This window comes from Mustelus asterias, chromosome 2, assembly GCF_964213995.1.
Source record: "Mustelus asterias chromosome 2, sMusAst1.hap1.1, whole genome shotgun sequence".
Taxonomy (NCBI): Eukaryota; Metazoa; Chordata; class Chondrichthyes; order Carcharhiniformes; family Triakidae; genus Mustelus; species Mustelus asterias.
In genome coordinates, this window is record NC_135802.1 from 132,445,018 (window position 1) to 132,465,151 (window position 20,134).

At 44.1% G+C, this 20,134-nt stretch overlaps 1 protein-coding gene and 1 pseudogene across 1 annotated transcript in view; one reads left to right on the forward strand and one right to left on the reverse strand.

The window, feature by feature from the left end:
* LOC144481033 (large ribosomal subunit protein eL31 pseudogene) overlaps positions 1–20,134 on the reverse strand; it is a 48,524-nt pseudogene that overhangs the window by 20,610 nt on the left and 7,780 nt on the right.
* The window catches only part of rbm24a (RNA binding motif protein 24a), a 44,007-nt gene continuing 27,724 nt past the window's right edge, over positions 3,852–20,134 (forward strand). Inside the window, exon 1 of the mRNA XM_078241792.1 lies at positions 3,852–4,025. The gene's annotated coding sequence lies outside the window, so the exon portion shown is untranslated. The remainder of the gene's footprint in view (positions 4,026–20,134) is intronic.

Here is a 20,134-nt window from a genome sequence, read left to right on the forward strand (position 1 = left end):
GGAGGCCCAGTCTTGATTTGCCTGTTCGAAGTCTATCCCATTTAGCGCAGTGGGTGAAGATGGGGCTTTGTCTCCACAAGAACTGTGGGGTGGTCACTCCTACCGATACTGTCATGGACAGATACATCTGCAGCAGGCAGGTTGGTGAGGTTGAGGTCAAGTATGCTTTTCCCTCTTGTTGATTCCCTCACTACCTGCCACAGTCCCATAGAGTCATAGAGATATGCAGCACAGAAAAAGGCCCTTTGTCCCATTATGTCTGCGCCAGTCAAAGACAAACCACCTAACTATTCTAATCCCATAGCCGTGTATGCTTGGCATCACAAGTGGACATCTAAATACTTCTTAAATGTTATGAGGGTCTCTGCCTCCACCGCCCTTTCAGGCAGTGAGTTCCAAACTCCTTGGGTAGAAAGGTTTTTCCTCACATCCCCTCTAAACCTCTTGTCTCTTATCTTAAATCTGTGCCCCCTGATCATTAATCCCTCCACCAAGGGGAAATGTTTCTTCCTGTCTATTCTATCTATGCCCCTCATAATTTTATAGATCTCAATCATGTCCCCCATCAGTCTCCTCTGCTTCAAGAAAAACAACCCCAGTCTATCCAATCTCTCTTCACAACTAAAACTCTCCAGCCCAGGCAACATCCTCTGAAATGCCCTCTGTACCCTTTCCAGTACTATCAGAACCCTCCTATAATGTGGGTGTGATAAAAGGCTACATGATGCATTTAAATCCCTTCAAATATTTAATCCCTTATTAAAACAGGCATGTGCATGCGTTACCCCAATCAAAGGTAGCTAATTCCTAAAATATGTTTCGGAGCTGTCAATGACACTGTGATTTTACGGACTGCACTATGAAATGACAGGTTGTGGAGCAGCCAAGCAGTAATAATATTATAATGATAGGGTTATGTTAACAAACAACTATTGAAACTTAAAGCAGAGGTTTCTTTCTCAACTCAGGGACACAGGCAGCAGGGGTGATCTTACCCAAAAAATTCTAAATCCCAAACGAGCATGAAAATGGGAGAGTTTCAGATACATTTTTTGGTGAGGCCACAGGTTCAATCTTACACCACTCTGTTCAAAGAAATGGTAAATCTGTTTCCTGCCAGTGGGGGAGGAGGTGGGTCTAAGCTCATCAGAAAGCCAGGAACAGACTATTAGTTACCTCCACCCCCCTGTATATCACATGCCTCCCCCCCATGATTGGTGGCCTCGCCGACCGATTGACTCCACCACCCACACCCCCCTGGCCCGGCCGATCGCCGCCACCCCCGATCAATTGCTGATTGCAAAGTAGCATCTTCCCTCCCCCCAGTCCCAGTTGCAGAGTGCGCAGCTTCCCCCCCACCTTCCCCATCCAGGCCCCACACATACCTTTGGGCCTCGCCCCCTCATGCCCCACCCCTTGGCACTGCCTGGTGCCTGGTGGGCAATGCAAGGGTGCCAGGCTCTGAGAAGTTCACTGCTCCCTAACCTTCTTGCATCCTTTGAGCTGGGACTTCCTGTTCTGGCTGCAGCAGTGATACTCCAGCACCTCAATCCAAGGACAGGAATGGTGCAGAGGACTAACGCCTCCCCCCCCCACCCCCCGCCATCCCCTTTTTTTTAAACAATATTTGCTGTTGCATTTAGATAAAGATCTCAATGATTTTCAATGGGTTAATGGGGGAGTTAGTGAGTGGATGAGGGTGTCGGTGGGGGAGGTAGGTCGAGGGGGTGCAATTGGTGGGTTGATTTACGCTGTTAATCAGCTAGTTACACCAGAGATGAAACAATTCTAGGGTAAGTAGTTGGGGAAGCACATCTAGCTCAAGTCTCTGACACTGAGATCTATGTTAAGAGGCATTCATGGAGGATCCCGGACAGTGCAAATCAGCCCATGGGAAGTTTAAACGTCCCTGACAATTACAGTGCATGTCAGTGCAGCAAGACCTCCGATGGATCCAAAAGCGCAAGAGCGGCAGAGGTTTCAACATTTGCTACTGTTAGCATCAGAAGATCTGGCCCAACTTGTTTACAGTGTGACTCTGACTCAGGCTAGACTGCTACCACTGGGTGCCTACTGGCATGAGAGGGGGAGACAACTGAGAGAGATGGTGAAGGAAGAAGGCAGAAGAGCGTAAGGAAGCAGAGTGGCCGACCAAAACAAAGGGAGAAGCAATAGAGTCTTAGAGGTTTACAGCATGGAAACAGGCCCTTCAGCCCAACTTGTCCATGCTGCCCTTTTTTAAAAAACCCCTAAGCTAATCCCAATTGCCCTCATTTGGCACATATCCCTCTATACCCATTGTACCCATGTAACTATCTAAATGCTTTTTGAAAGACAAAATTGTACCCGCCTCTACTACTACCTCTGGCAGCTTGTTCCAGACACTCACCACCCTCTGTGTGAAAAGAACTGCCCCTTTGAACACTTTTGTATCTCTCCCCTCTCACCTTAAACTTATGCCCTCTAGTTTTAGACTCCCCTACATTTGGGAAAAGAGGTATTATTCTACAATAGTGTAGAAAAAGTGCACCGTGAAAAAGGGGAGACAATGAGGAGGGGGAAGATATAGAATCCTACAGTGCAGAAGGTGGCAATTCAGCCCATCGAGTCTGCATAAACCACAATCCCACCCAGGCCCTATCCCCATAACCCCATGCATTTACCTTAGCTATAGTCCCCCTGACATTAAGGGGCAATTTAGCATGGCCAATCCACCTAACCTGCACATCTTTGGACTGTGGGAGGAAACCCATGCAGACATGGGGAGAATATGCAAACTCCACACAGACGGTGACCCAAACCAGGAATCGAACCCGGGCCCCTGGCGCTGTGAGACACCAGTGCTAACCACTGTGCCACTGTGCTGCCCTTTTCTATATAAAAAGAGAAAAAGGCAAATGGATAGAGAGACAAACAAATGAAGTGAGAGAGAGGAACATTAACACAATAGAGACACAGGAAAAAGAGAGGGACAGTGAAGTAGGAAAAAAAGATGATAAAGAAGGTGAATGAACATGATCAGAAGTTGAAAGGAGAAGCAGAGAGGAATGGTCCTCCCACACACACACCCTTTACACAGCTTGGTGGGTTTTGTGTCAATCATCCGTCAAAACTATAGTGGACGATCAGAATTCCTGGAGCAATTAATATAGAGAGAGAAGTGTAAAAAAAAGGAAAGCAGAGACCAAAGAAAAATAACTTTAATCAACGATTTCGGGATTGTAAATGAAGCAAAATAGACTGAGAGCTGGACGTGTCATTTAATCATGATTCAAATGTAATCAGACTGGGACTGATAGACTTCGCCTTGCCAGGGATAATAGTCTCCAAGTTAATTAAAACCAACATGATTCCAGGAATCCTTCCCCTCATGTTCCTCAACAAGGTAATAATAGCACATGATGTTAGTATATATGTGGGAGGGGGTTGTTTTGCCTCTATAGCTAAACGTGGACAACGCTGTAAATGAGGTTAATGTAATGATGAATAAATTGGAAGATGGTTAAATATTTTAAATGCTTTATTTTTCTCTACCCCCTAGCTCCGACTGGAACACTACATTTGTACCCTCTCCTTTCCTTCTCTATGAACGGTATGCTTTCTCTGTCTGTATAGCACGAGAAACAATACTTTTCACTGTATACTAATATATGTGACAATAATAAATCAAAAAAATATTATAGATCAGTAATGTGAGTTGGCCCTCCCTGCAATGTTGAACCAGCTGTAAACAGGATTAACTGAGTGCATTCAGTTGCAGGGTTGGTTGGGAGACAGGCTGTCGAAAGGCGGCGCTCCGGGTCGCTACTTGGGCAGGGAAGCTGGCTGCCACTCACCACCACCCCCCCCCTGGGCTGAGCCGGTGCACAGCGCCGGGGACAGCGCACCAACTCCCCCGGGCCACTCGGCTACATGACACCGCGCCTCTCGGGCGATGCGATGCGCATCTGGCGATGATAAATAAATAAAGAGGCGTCCGGTTACAGGCCGATCGGGTAACGCTATTCACCAGCTTGCGGCAGTCGGTGAGTTCGCATTTAGCCCCAGCACTTTTATAGAGGGGGGGGGGGGGGGACAGCAAAAAACAAAAGCGTCATGGGGCAAGTTTGACAAGTGTTAGGTGATAGCCCGCGGCTCTGAAATACTCTCAGCAGCAAACCATCTCCTTAGTGTATATATATATTCATAAACTATATAAAATACTTATATCTATATACTCAAACACGCTTATTTATAAATTATGTATTTACAAAATAACTTCATAAAACATAAAATGTCCCGAAGTAATGTTCGAGTGAGACCATTTAAAACTATTTTTTAAGTGTTTTGGCACACTTATTCCTTTTTGGTTATTTTTAAACGGGTGATTTTAAAACGTTCACATGTTCACTGTCGGCATGAATTATCCCAAGTTTTCCTGCAATCTTCCTGCCCATTGCAAACTAGTTGGTGAAATAGGGTAACAGCAGAGTGCCTGGTCTCCTTACATTGGGGAATGATGACAGTTGGTAAGAGGTCAGTGAGTGTGTCGCTAACCGGTCGGAAGGAGCCGGTCTACAGGCGGCACCGACTGTATCTGTGGCTGTGTGTAGATTTATGATCCTCCAGCCAGCGGAATACTGAGTGAGTCATCCTGGATCAAGAACACACGCACATTGAGTCTAACCAGTCGTCAATATACATTGACACGCTAAGTAATAAGAAATCTTTAGGATTGAATATATCTATCTGCGTTTTGAAAGTGCATTTTTAGGGTCAGCGCCTTGCTTACGTGTGGAATTCATAGAATCATTAAATAGTTACAACACCGGAGGCCATTCGGCCCGGGGTCTGTGCTCGCCCTCTGCAGAAACAGTTCACCTAGTACTAGTCTCCCGCCCCCCCAGCCCTGCACATTCTTCCTTTTCAGACAATGATCCAATTTGCTAAATTGCCCCTGAGTGTCTCAAGATGTGTAGGTTAGGGGGATCAGCGGGGTAAGTACGTGGGGCTACGGGCATAAGGCATGGGAAGGATGCTGTGTCAGTGCAGACTCGATGGGCCGAATGGTCGTCTTCTGCACTGTAGGGATTCTATGATTCTATGAATTTCTTTTTGAAAGCCTCAAATGACGCAGCCTCAGACAGTGCATTCCAGATCCAAACCACGGGAGGTGGGGGTGAAATCCTTTCCCCTCCTGTCCCCATTGCCTCTTTGCCAATTAAATCTGTGCTCTCTGGTTCTCTTTTCTCCCACCAATGTGAACAGCTTCTCCCTATCTACCCTGCCCAGACCCCACATGATTTTGAATATCTCTGTCAAATCTCTCCCAAATCTTCTTTTCTCCCAGGAGAACAGTTCCAACTTCTCCAATCTTTCAATGTAACTGAAGTTCTTCATCCCTGGAACCATTCTTGTGAATCTTTTCTGAACCCTCTCTAACCGTCTCTAATGCTTTCATGTTATTTCTATTGTGTGGGGACCTGAATAGTACACAATACCCGAGTTGAGGTTGAACCTGTGTTTTATACATTTTAACATTATTTCCTTGCTTTTGTATTCTGTGCCTCTATTGATGAAGCCCAAGATGTCATGTGCTTTATTAATCCTTCTCTCAACCTATCCTACCACCTTCAATAATTTATGCACATAGACACTCAGGTCCCTGTGCCCCTGCAGCCCCTTTTTTGAACAAGTGTGTAACATTAGTTCTCCAGTCTTCCAGCACCATCCTTGAGTCTAAGGAAGACTGGAAATTTATGGCCAAAGCCTCTTCAATTTCCACTGTCACTTCTTTCTGCTGTCTCTAGACTGAAAGTACCAGTTTAACACCACCAAATGTTCTAAAGCTGGTGCATTGGTTTACAATGGCAGCTCCCCATGACTCTCTAATCAAGGAAAAACAACTCTGCATAGAATCCCTACAGTGCAGAAGGAGGCCACTCGACCCATCGAGCCTGCACCAACAACAATCCTACCCAGGCCCTATCCCTATAACCCCATGCCTGACACTAAGGGGCAATTTAGCATGACCAATCTACCTAACCTGCACATATTTGGAGTGTGGGAGGAAACTGGAGCCCGGAAGAGACCCACACAGACACGGGGGAGAAAATTCAGAATCCGCACAGACAGTCACCCAGGCTGGAATTGAACGTGGGTCCCTGGAGCTGTGAGGCAGCAGTGCTAACCACTGTGCCAGTGTGTCACCTGTTACACTTAAATAAATAATCAATGCTCTGTTAACTCTGGTGGAGGAGTCAGACACTGTCTTTCTGTTCTGTACTAAAATAATAAACTTAATAATAAACTAAAACAATAAAATAATAAACTCAATAATAATAAACTAAAATAATAAAATGTCGTCATTGGAATCCCATCTCTATAACCTCCACTTCCAGCCCACAACTCTCCCAGGATATCTGCACTCTTCCAATTCTGGCCTCTTGTGCATCTCCCATTTTGTTTGCCCCATCATTATCAGCCTCACCTTCAGGCATCTAGGCCCAAAGCCCTGGACTTCCCACCTTTATTATGTTTCTCCACCTCTCTCCCTCCTTAGAGACACCTTAAAACCTACCTCATTGGCCAAACCTTGTCACCTGGCCTAATGTCTCCTTCTTTGAGTTAGTATCAATTTATGCCTGATTTCACTCAAATGAAGCTTCCAGCAATGTTTTACTATGTTAAAGGCTCTGTGTTAATGCAGGTTGTTGTTGTTACATAAATTGTTTTGTTTTTGTATTTCAAAGAATTAGATTTTGCTACTTGTGGAGGTTAAAGTACAAATGGTTATTTTAGACAGCTAAAAAAAGTAAAAACCCATGAAGGGAATGGTATCATTTTAAAGACAATGTGACACTTCAGAACAGTTAACATAGCTATTATTTCAGAAGTGATTGAAAATATCCAGCATTCAAATCAGCAGCCTCAATATGTGAGCTCTGTAAACTGATCTGTGGTCATTTTAAGCCTGGAATGAAATATAGCACCTGTTTAACGTAATATTTTTCACTGCTAAGTTTAAAGTTTGTTTTTTAGTGTCACAAGTAGGCATACATTAACATGTATGAAATTACTGTGAAAATCTCCGAGTTACCACACTCCAGCACCTGTTCAGGTACACTGAGGGAGAACTTAGCATGGCCAGTGCACCTAATCAGCATGTCTTTCAGACTGTGGGAGGAAACCAGAGCACTCAGAGGAAACACATGCAGACATGGGGAGAACGTGCAGACTCTGCACAGTCACCCAAGCCAGGAATCGAACCTGGATCCCTGGCGCTGTGAGGCAGCAGGGCTAACCACTGTGCCACCCCGCTATGTCACTAGGCCAATATTGCTTAATGCAGTAACCAAATAATCAAGACGGGTCTAAGGGAATGTTATGTGCCATTTACCCAGCTGGTAAATAAGATGGAGGACGGTAGCATTACCACGACTTCCATTTGGATTCAGCTGAAGAACAATGCTAAAGTTGGAAAATGTGTGGCATCCACCTGCATTTTTGTAAACAAAAATTGTTGCTAGGCGATATGCCTAGGATCAGCCAACTGCAAACGGAAATACTTTGCCAATTCAAATTTCATTTTCTTTTGAACTTAATTTGCCACATTATGTAAAGGTTTCTACTAGTTGAAAAAAAGGATGTTCAGCAGGAACTTTTGGATGACCAGTAGATGTAATAATGAGGAAATATCTCAGGACCATCACTACAGAAGAATGGCAAGTCTTTGGTGTTTGCAAAACCAGTGGAAAGTGTATGTGCTATCATAAACTACTGTTTTTTGCCTGCTATAGAAAATACAAAGACTAAACATTAGTTAGGCTTTGGGAAAACTCCAAATTAGTCTTGTATACCCGATATGGTTTCTCAAAGTCTTAACAATCACAATGGTCAAATCTGTGTATACCTGTCCATGTCATAGTTGTCTCTGACTGTGTGCTATGATTGTAAAATGTCTGGCCTCCTATTCTCTCCATGATTATAATTAGACTGAAATGACCCTTTAATTGCATAATCATCATCTTTCATCAATCCACACGGGGCTAAGTTCACAGTGCTTGTCATGTTTTCCAATGGCAAAGTAAGGTAGATTAAAAATAATCAATATAAATATGTCAAAGTACGAAGATAATTGCACAAATCTAGTCAAAAGTTGTATTGATTGAACAATCATGTCAGTAAGTTTTCAGCCAAGTGTCAAATGCATGCCCTGTCCCACCCTGGCCATTACAATGCAAATTTGTATGATTATTTTTAAGATTACATTAAAATCAGAGTAAAGATGTAGATAATAACAGAACATGGAGAAATTTTCTCATCAGTGTCATCTCAGTGGACAATGAGCAAAATCAAGATTTTAAATTTAGTTGCAATGTTATGTATCCTCTCCACCACATCATCACTGTATTTAACAGTTACAATTTGGAGATACAATATTTTAAAAATACTAAAATTCAATGAGATATTACACAATAGTGATATCTATGGTTTACTGTTACAACAACAGCTTTATAATTACAGTGAGTCACTACATTTTACCAAACCTGTTTCAGTTCTCACAGTATTCTTTGCATTTATTTGTTCATATTATATAATAGAAAAAAAACATTCAGCAACATTTAATTCAATGGCACATTGGGTTAGACAGTGATACGATTTGGCAATTTTGTTTCTCCCTCCCATTTTTTATTATTCATTCGTGGGACATGGGCGTTGCTGGCTGGCCAGCATTTATTGCCTGAGTTGCCCTTGTTCAGGGGGTAGTTGAGAGTCAACCACATTGCTGTGGCTCTGGAGACACATGTCAGCCAGACCGGGTAAGGATGGCAGATTTCCTTCCCTAAAGGACATTAGTGAACCAGATGGGTTTTTCTGACAATTGACAATGGTTTCATGGTCAACAGCAGATTCTTAATTCCAGATTTTTTTAATATCTTAAATCCATTTTCCAGAGCACAAGTTAATAGGGAGTTTTATTCACAGAGGCTGAAGGTGGTGTGGGAAAAGATGCAGACTGCTGAGGTAGGGCCTTGCATTTTGCGGATTTAGCCAGACCTGGTGTTTTGCAGCACCAATGTCCCTCAACTTAATCAACATAAAATTCACAAAAAAGTCAAAGGGAAAAGACTTTCATCTTTCACACCATCATGTCCACTTGCACTACTTAATTATGACAGGAGATGGTTTCGGCTCTGCACAGTAATCTATAGCTGCTACAAATATTTATTACATGGGTGGATGTGACTTAAAAAATCACAAATCGCTAAACCATTCTTGTGCTCTTAGACTGGGTCTCTCATATAAATGGGTACAACATGACGCCAGTACCTATAAGCTATTCATACCATTCAAAGGCTAAGTGCCATTTCTTTTATGTTTAAGAACTTTATTCTCTATTATATTTAATCTTTTTGACTTCCCATGATGTTTCTGAGATTGAGTCAGAGAATATGATCACACTTCTTTATTTCTGATACCTTAGTCTTGCTGTTTGTTTCTTCTCCCTCTTCCACCTTTCTGTTTTCTTTTCTTCTTTCCTCACATGTGGGAAGTAGCGTGTGGCATAGCATGAAAAGAACCACCAGTGCTTAGCCGCAGGCAGCATTTGGGATGGGACTTGCAATTAAGTCTGGCCCTCAGTGGCTTCCTTCCCACCTCTCCCCCAATTACTTATGTTTTCCCGCACTCCTTTGCTCCAAACACATCCCCCATCTTTTCACCTCCCCTCCCCATGCTTCTTCCTACCAACCTTCATTCCCACCATTACCCCACCACTCCCTCTCTGAACCATCTGCTCAACTTTTCTGCCCTCTCCTTGCTCTGCTGTTACTCATTTCATCCTTAACCCTCCACCTACCTCCACAGCTCTCCTGCAACAAACCCCCACCCGACCCCAATCCTGTCTGCACTCCCCCATCCCCATGCCATCTTGTAAAGGCCCTGGGGCCTCACAGACTCAACAGGTGGATAGAAAGTATATCTACCTTTCCTATCCGTTTTCCTGAAAGAAGCTTTATTTGTTTATAAAATGAAACTTTTTAAAGAAATTGGATTAGGAGGAAATAAACTGTTGGCCTTTTTTTCTTTTTTTGTAGAAATTTCTCTTTCCCTCTGTCTCATTAGAATCTCTGACCGGAATTCTCCCATCCCGCCTGCCACTGGAATTTTAGCGGATTCACATTTGTCCGCAACGGACAATGTGAAACCCCATTGACAGTCGGGTGGGAATTTCTGGTTTTTAGACCAGCACGGCCGGAGAATTCTGCCCTCTATTTTACATCTGTGTGAGATTTTTTAGCCTCACTGCTGCGTGTTTCTCGCCAGTCCGGGTCCCACTGCTGTCAATGGGATTTCCCATTGCTGGAAAACGCATGACGGGGGTGCACTGTCGATTGGACCAGAAGTTCCGGCCGGCGTGAATAGCTGGAAAGCTTCAGCCGTTATATTTTCTAACTGCTAACAAAACATTGATGAGATAATTGATTTGCTTAAAATTGCATCCTTTTTTTGGAAAATTGAATGGAAGAAAGACATTTGCTGTCTTTTGCTCCTTCCATCTCTCACCCCTCTCAACAAAACTTCTGAAACATGTCCACTTACTTCTCTGAAGAAGTTGGTGAGAAGCTACTGAGAAAGAAAGTTCCATCCCTATGTTCTAACTTAGATAGCCAGTTGGTGAAAGATAGTACTGGAACTAATCTTTATTAAGTCTTACATTTACATTGGATGTATTGCGCAGAAACTGTCCATTCAGCCTAACCTGCCCTGCTGGCATTGATGCTGCCCTCGAGCCTCCCTCACATTGATCTTCATCTAAATCTATCAGCGTAACCCTCTATTGCCTTCTCCCTCATCTACTTGACTGGCTTTCCCTTAAATGCATTTATGCTGTTCACTTCAACCACTTCCTGTCCTAGCAAGTTCCATATTCTAACCATCCTTGGTGTAAAGAAGTTTCTTCTGAATTCCCTATTGGATTTCTCGAAGACTATCTTATATTGATAGCCTCTAGTTATGTTCTTCCCCACAAGGGGAAATATTCTCTCTGTATCCACGCTGTCAAAATCTTTCATCATCTTAAATGAATGTGCAAAGTAAGATCCCATGGGTAGGGGGTAATATATTAGAACATAGAACATAGAACATTACAGCGCAATACAGGCCCTTCGGCCCTCGATGTTGCGTCGACCAGTGAAACCAATCTAAAGCCCATCTAATGTACACTATTCCAACATCATCCATATGTTTATCCAATGACCATTTAAATGCCCTTAATGTTGGCGAGTCCACTACTGCTTGGATAGAGGATATTAGCTTGGATAGAGAATTAACTAACCAACAGAAAACAGAGTGGAGGTAAATGGGTCTTTTTCTGGTTGGCAAGCTGTAACTTGTGGTGTTGCACAGGGTTTGGTCCTTGGGCCCAAACTATTTACAATCTACCTTAATGACTTGGATGCAGGGATAGAATGCACTACAGCCAAATTTGCAGATGACACTAAAATAGGTGGGAAGGCAAGTTGCAGTGAGGAAATAAGACATTTACAAATGGATATGGATAGGTTACATGAGTGGGTCAAAATATGGTGGATGGAATTTAATGCGTATAAGTGTCAGGTTACCCATTTTGGTCGCAGGAATAAAAAGCAACTTATTATCTAAATGAAGAGAAACTTCAAAATGCTTCGGTGAGGAGGAATCTGGGTGTTCTCATGCATGAAGCGCAGAAAGTGAGTATGCAGGTGCAGCAGGCAATAAGGAAGGCAAATGGAATTGTGGCATGTATTGCTAATGGAATAGAGTATAAAAGTAGGGAAGTGCTGTTGCAACTGTATAGCATTGGGAAGATCGCATCTGGAGTACTGCACACCGTTTTGGTCTCCTTACTTGAGGAAGGACATAAATGCATGAGAGGCAGTTCAGAGAATGTTCATTAAATTGATTCCAGGGATGAAGGACTTGTCTTCTGAAGAGAGATTGAGCAGTTTAGACCTATACTCATTGGAGTTTAGAAGAATGGGAAGAGATTTAATTGAGAATATAAGATGCGAAAAGGAATTGGCAGGGTAGACATAGAGCAGATGTTTCCCCCTATTGGACATTCTAGAATGAGAAACCAATGAACGCAATGGGTGGCAGATTTAAAACAGAAATGAGGAGGAATTACTTCACTCAAAGGGTGATGAAGCTGTGGAATTCTCTACAGAGAATTTAGTGTTCCGGGTGGACGCTGGAACACTAAACAAATTTAAGAAGCAGATAGATAGATTTTTAATTAGTAGATGGAGGATTATGGAGAATGGGCAGGAATATAACAACATAAGTACTAGGAGCAGGAGTAGGCCATCTGGCCCTTCAAACCTGCTCCGCTATTCAATAAGATTATGGCTGATCTTTTCATGGACTCAGCTCCACTTACCATAACCCTTAATTCCTTTACTGTTCAAAACTCTATCTTTGCCTTAAAAACATAATGAGGTAGCCTTAACTGCTTCACTAGGCAGGGAACTCCACAGATTCACAACTCTTTGGTGAAGAAGTTCCCCCTCAACTCAGTCCTAAATCTGCTCCCCCTTATTCTGAGGCTATGCCCCCTAGTTCTAGTTTCACCTGCCAGAGGAAGCAACCTCCCTGCTTTATCTTATCTATTCCCTTCATAATTTTATATGTTTCTGTAAGATCCCCCCTCATTCTTCTGAATTCCAATCAGTATAGTCCCAGTCTACTCAGTCTGTCCTCATAAACCAACCCTCTCAATTCCAGAATCAACTTTGTGAATCTCTTCTGCACCCCCTCCAGTGCCAGTATATCCTTTCTCAAGTAAGGAGACCAGAACTGTACACAGTACTCCAGGTGGAGGACTCCAGGAACGTGGAGATGAGGCCGAGATGAGATCAACCATGATGGTATTGAATGGCAGAGCAGGCTCGAGGGGTTGAATTGCCTACTCCTGCTCCTAATTCTTATATGTTATGTTCTTATGTTAAAGAACTAAATTAGATCACCCCTCAGCCTTTTTATAAGAGGAAAGTGACCCTGGCTGTTCATCCTTTACTAATAAATATATCATGTCATGTATGCTCTGCCCAATGACAGGTCTTTGGCTCAGTGTCTGTTGATGCTTCATCCTGAGCCATTTTCTTGGCAGTTTGTGTCAGAGGCAGTTTGCCATTGCTTTCTACTGTTGGGGGCAGGCCGAGTAGGCAGGTCCCGAATCTGTCTCAACTAGATTGAGAATAAAAGCCACACTTCTGGCTTTATTCTGAACCACATACTAACCATCTAAGCTAACCAGTCCCCACTGATACATCGACCCACACATTTCTGACATTATCTTTGTAAATCTTCTCTGCATTCTAGGAGTGCTTTTATATCCTTTTTTATAATATGATGGCCAGAACCGCACCCAGTTCTCAAGATGTGGTTTAATCAATTTATTTACAGTGTGAAACATTACAAGCATATGCTTCCTAACTCAACCACACCATAATTTCAATAAGTATCACTCTATACGTGCTCAAGTCAAACCTCAAACATTGCCCACCACCAGCACACAATATACAATTTATATAACATTAACAAATATGCCTCTGACTCAGAAGTACTGATGCATCCTCAGAAATTATGTAAGTGGTGCATTGTCACAGACAGAATGGGGGCGAATCTCCCAAAAAAATTCTAAGTGATGAATTCATGGGCAAAATGGTGTAATTCACGATTGTTTTTTCAGTGGGAGTTCAGACTCGAATCTCCCACACTCTGTGCAATGCTGAGGTCACAATTGTGAATATAATTAAAAGCTCGAGGGGTGGGGCCTATTCATGCCAGAGTCTGACAATTCCGGAACTCTGCGCATGCGCAGTGGCCCCGAACTGTCAGCCTGCAGTTTGCTGGCCAGCCCGGGACCCCCACAGTGCTGCCCCTCAGTCCCCATGGCCTGATTGCGACCTCCATGACCATTCCCGGGCCAGCTCCAACCCCACCTCCCATCCCGGAGCCCTGCAATCTCCAGCCGCCCCCCCCCCCCCCAGCAGTGACAATCCCCCAACCCCCCGACGGAGACAGACCCCTCCCCGGGAGGCAGATCCCCCTGGGAGGCAGACCCCCCACCACCACTGCAGACCCCTCACCCACGGGAGGCAGACCCCCACGGCAGACACCCCCCAGCCCACCCCAATCATTGACCTCCCTTCAGCCCCGACTGATCTTGTCTACAGAGTGGTAGCGGGACCCCCCATCTCCACCGATCACCACTAAGCCCCGCCCCCTTAGCACTGCCCAATGTTCAATGGGCAGTGCCAAGGTGCCCCCTGAGCATTGGCACTATGCCCCTTGGGCAGTGCCAGGGACACAGGCTGGCACTGCCAGGGTCTCCCGCTAGTTCCCCGAAAGTGGGGAGCTACTCTAAACCCCGCTGGAGTGAAATTGCACTGGTGGGGTAGGATATGCTATTGGGCCTGGAGAATTAAGTCCCGGGCCCGATAATCATATGCAAATAACATTAAAAATAGATTTAATGTACTTACCTAGTCTCCCACTGGTTTCCTGTGTGGTCCCGATCGCGCCTGATTTCCGGAGGTGGGAGACGTGCATGTGCCGGGAACGCATGCGCAAATTGCACGAATCGGCGAACGCATGCATCTCCCGACCCGACATGCCAAAAAATTAGCGGGTCGGAATGGGAGAATCGCCCCCAATATATTTACTCTTTACTGCCCATAATCAGTGTGCCTCGCATGGAAAAATGTGTGTCCTTTCTTACCTGGAGTGTGTATTGCAATTAATTAATTCAGCATCAAGCTTTTGTGAGTTTAATATAAAGAAGGTAATTTCTCACATGCTAGTGTCGCACCCTTGGTCTCACAAAGGTAGGGCACTTTTACAGATTCTGCCATTCAGTATCTGATGAGCAATTTCTCGTCTGCATATGGCAGGCCTATGGTTTCTCAAATTGATTCAATGATTTATGCAGCGAGGTTTGAAAATCATCCCCCATGTCTAACAAATTTGATTGAATTTTTCGAGGAGATGACTAGTTGTGTAGATGAAGGCAGTGCAGTTGATGTGGTCTATATGGACTTCAGTAAGGCTTTTGACAAGGTCCCGCATGGGAGACTGATCAAGAAGAGAATTGACATGGGATCCAGGACAATTTGGAAAATTGGTCCAAAATTGGCCAAGTGGCAGGAGCCAAAGGGTGAGGTTCAAAGGTCATTTTTGTGATTAGAAGCCTGTGTCCAGTGGTATACTCCTGGGATCAGGGTTGGGTCCCTTGCTATTGTAGTGTACATTAATGTAGAGAATATGATCAATAAGATCACAGATGATACAAAAATTGGTAGTGTGGTAAATAGTGAGGAGGAAATCCTTAGATTACAGGCTGGTCAGATGGGCAGAGCAGTGGCAAATGGAATTTAACCCTGAAAAGTGTGAGGTGATGCATTTTGGGAGGACTAACAAGGTAAGGGAATACACAATAAATAGTAGGAAGCTAGGAGGTACATAGGACCAGAGGGACCTTGGGGTGCATGTCCAAAATTCACTGAAGGCAGCAGGACAGGTAGGTAAGGTGGTTAAAAAGGCATGTAGACACTTACCTTTATTAGCCGAGGCATAGAAATAAGAGCAAGGAAGTTATGATGGGGCTGTATAAAATGCTTGTTTAGCCACAGCTGGAGTACTGTGTGCAGTCCTGGTCACCACACTATAGGAAGGATGTGATTGCACTAGAGAGGGTGCAGAGGAGATTCACTAGGATGTTGCCTGAGCTGAAATGTTTCAGCGATGAAGAGAGGCTGGTTAGGCAAGTGATGTTCTCCTTAGACCAGAGAAGGCTGAGGGGGGACCTGATTGAGGTTTATAAGATTATGAGGGACACTGATAGGGTAGATGGGAAGAAATCTTTCCCCTTAGTAGAGGGGTCAATAACAAGGGGGATTAGGTTTAAGATAATAGGCAGGAGATTTAGAGGGGATTGAGGAAAATCTTTTTCACCCTGAGGGTAGTGGGAATCTGGAACTCACTGCCTGAAAGGCTGGTAGAGGCAGGAACCCTCATAACATTTAAGAAGCATTTAGATGAGCACTTGAAATGTTATAGCATACAAGGCTATGGACCAAGTGCAGGAAAATGGGATTTGAATAGGTGCTTGTTGGCCGGCACAGACATGAAGGGCTGAAGGGCCTCTTTCTGTGCTCTGTGACTCTATGACAGAGTCTGGTTTTCAGACTGATGACTCATCACTCTGATGGACCTGCTGGATCTTAGTGTGCAGTCCCTGAAACCAGCTTCAATCACAATACAACTGAATGACTATTTCCGAGGCCCACCCAGATCCAGCGAGAAGTTTATCATGGCCATTGTGTTTTGAACATCTCTTTTGTCCGTTCTGAAACAAAGAGATAAACAGTCTGGACACTAAGTAGTCTTTAGATATTGGCCCATCCTTAAACAATGAGATGTGTGAATTCCACAAATGGCTGTGACCCTCACTTATGTCCATATTTAATTATTCCATGAAACCTTGATACTGTTGTAGTCAAATTGCAAATGTCACATTATTTGTAGTAGCCGTTTCAACAACTTATTTGTGTTCAATTTTTAAAAGTGCACTGAAATTTTTCTAATATGATATGCCTTTACTGGACATGATAACATGCTTAACCTGCACAAAATAATAGCTTGCAGTAACAATTCTTATTAGGTCTAAGTCCAATTTTTTGGGAGAGACTGGAACTTTAATGAAGGTGTTAAAAGTTATAAAAGACAGAGATAAGTCTAATTTTGCTACTGTCAAATGTGAAATTATTTAGACTTTTTACATTTGATTTAGAGCCTTATTTTCAACATTAGGAATTTTAGTTATTGAGAAAAAACGACAGATAAACAGCAACTTGCTTTTTACGTATCACCTGTAAGGTAGCAAAATGTCCCAAGCTACTTCATAGGAGAATTTTTTTAAAGTTTATTTATTAATGTCACAAGTAAGCTGACATTAACACTGCAATGAAGTTACTGTGAAAATCCCCTAATCGCCACACTCTGGCGCCTGTTCGGGTACACCGAGGGAGAATTTAGCATGGCCAGTGCACCTAACCAGCATGTCTTTCGGACTGTGGGAGGAAACAGGAGCACCTGGAGGAAACCCATGCAGACACAGGGAAAACGTGCAGACTCCGCACAGTCACCCAAGCCGGGAATCAAACCCTCACAGCGCCAGGGATCTGGGTTTGATTCCAGGCTTGGGTGACTGTCTGTGCAGAGCCTGCGTGTTCTCCTCATGTCTGCGTGGGTTTCCTCTGGGTGCTATGGTTTCCTCCCACAGTCCGAAAAACGCGCTTGTTAGGTGCATTGGTCATGCTAAATTCTCCCTCAGTGTACCCGTGCTTCTGTGCCGCCCAAATTTTATACTGAGTCAGATGTGGAGAAATTAGGACAGTTGACCAAATGCTTAGTCCAAAAACTAGTTTGAAAGGATATTTAAAAAGTTTTGATTACGAGTGATATTTGGGAAGCCAGTGCCTAAACTGGACAAATTGAATGACAAATAGCATATTCCAGAAAGATTGTACTGTACTTATTGTTTGGAGTGAAGCTTTGAATTTCAACATTTTTAAAACCTGTTAATTCAATCAGAACCTTTTATTTACATAAAGTACTTGCGAAATTGATTTCAAAAAGAAATTACAGAAATTAATTTATCTTTTACCAATGACATAGGTAAGAGAAGGGACGGGGATTTAAAGCAGGAATTTCTGGAGCTGGGCTGGAAGCTGAGAGCCAAGACGAAACATGTGGTCATCTCTGGTTCGTTGCCGGTACCACGTGATAGCGAGTTGAGGAACAGGGAGAGAGTGCAGTTAAATATGTGGTTGCAGGGATGGTGTAGGAGGGAGGGTTTCAGATACGTGGATAATTGGAACACGTTCTGGGAAAGGTGGGACCTGTACAAACAGGACGGGGTGCACCTGAACCAGAGGGGCACCAATATCCTCGGAGGGAAATTTGTTACGGCTCTTCAGGGGGGTTTAAACTAATTTGTCAGGGGAGTGGGAAAGGGAGTTGTAGTCCAGAAGTCAGTGAGGGTGGTGAGGTATTGGGGAAGGTATCAGGGTCAAGGGTGGGTACTGGTAGACAGGAAGGTGGGTTGAAGTGTGTCTACTTCAATGCAAGGAGCATCCGGAACAAGGTAGATGAACTTGGGGCGTGGATTGGTACTTGGGACTACGATGTTGTGGCCATTACGGAGACGTGGGTAGAACAAGGACAGGAATGGTTGTTGGACGTTCCGGGGTATAGATGTTTCACTAAGTGTAGGGAAGCTGGTAAAAGAGGTGGAGGAGTGGCATTGTTAATCAAGGATAGTTTAACGGCTGCGGAAAGGCACTTCGTGGGGGATCTGCACACTGAGGTAATATGGGCTGAAGTTAGAAATAGGAAAGGAGCGGTCACGTTGCTAGGAGTTTACTATAGGCCCCCAAATAGTAATAGAGATGTGGAGGAAGAAATTGCTAAGCAGATTATGGATATGTGTGGGGGTCACAGGGTAGTTGTCATGGGGGACTTTAACTTTCCAAATATTGATTGGAACCTTTGTAGGTCAAATAGTTTGGATGGGGCACTTTTTGTGCAGTGTGTGCGGGAGGGTTTCCTGACACAATATGTGGATGGGCCGACTAGAGGTGAGGCCACATTGGATTTGGTACTGGGAAATGAACCGGGCCAAGTGTTAGATTTGGTTGTGGGAGAGCAATTTGGAGATAGTGACCACAATTCGGTGTCTTTTGTTATTGCAATGGAGAGGGATAGGGCCGTACGGCAGGGCAAGGTTTACAATTGGGGGAGGGGTAATTATGATGCGATTAGGCAAGAATTAGGGGGCATAAGTTGGGAACAGAAACTGTCAGAGAAAGGAACTAATGAAAAGTGGAACTTTTTCAAGGAACAAATACTGGATGTCCTTGATAGGTATGTTCCTGTCAGGCAGGGAGGAAATGGCCGAGTGAGGGAACCATGGTTCACAAAAGAGGTGGAATGTCTTGTGAAAAGGAAGAGGGAAGCTTATGTAGGGATGAGGAAACAAGGTTCAGATGGCTCGATTGAGGGTTACAAGTTAGCAAGGAATGAGCTGAAAAAGGGGCTTAGGAGAGCTAGGAGGGGACATGAGAAGTCCTTGGCGGGTCGGATCAAGGAAAACCCCAAGGCTTTTTACTCTTATGTGAGGAATAAAAGAATGACCAGGGTGAGGTTAGGGCCGGTCAAGGACAGTAGTGGGAACTTGTGTTTGGAGTCAGTAGAGATAGGCGAGGTGATGAATGAATACTTTTCTTCAGTGTTCACCAAGGAGAGGGGCCATGTTTTTGAGGAAGAGAAGGTGTTACAGGCTAATAGGCTGGAGGAAATAGATGTTCGGAGGGAGGATGTCTTGGCAGTTTTGAATAAACTGAAGGTCGATAAGTCCCCTGGGCCTGATGAAATGTATCCTAGGATTCTGTGGGAGGCAAGGGATGAGATTGCAGAGCCTTTGGCGTTGATCTTTGGGTCCTCGCTGTCCACGGGGATGGTGCCAGAGGACTGGAGAATGGCGAATGTTGTTCCTCTGTTTAAGAAAGGGAATAGAAATGACCCTGGTAATTATAGACCGGTTAGTCTTACTTCGGTGGTTGGTAAATTGATGGAAAGGGTCCTTAGGGATGGGATTTACGACTATTTAGAAAGATGCGCATTAATCCGAGATAGTCAGCACGGATTCGTGAAGGGCAAGTCGTGCCTCACAAATTTGATAGAATTTTTTGAGGAGGTAACTAAGTGTGTTGATGAAGGTAGGGCAGTTGATGTCATATACATGGATTTTAGTAAGGCGTTTGATAAGGTCCCCCATGGTCGGCTTATGATGAAAGTGAGGAGGTGTGGGATAGAGGGAAAGTTGGCCGATTGGATAGATAACTGGCTGTCTGACCGAAGACAGAGGGTGGTGGTCGATGGAAAATTTTCGGATTGGAGGCAGGTTGCTAGCGGTGTGCCGCAGGGATCAGTGCTTGGTCCTCTGCTCTTTGTGATTTTTATTAATGACTTAGAGGAGGGGGCTGAAGGGTGGATCAGTAAATTTGCTGATGACACCAAGATTGGTGGAGTAATGGATGAGGTGGAG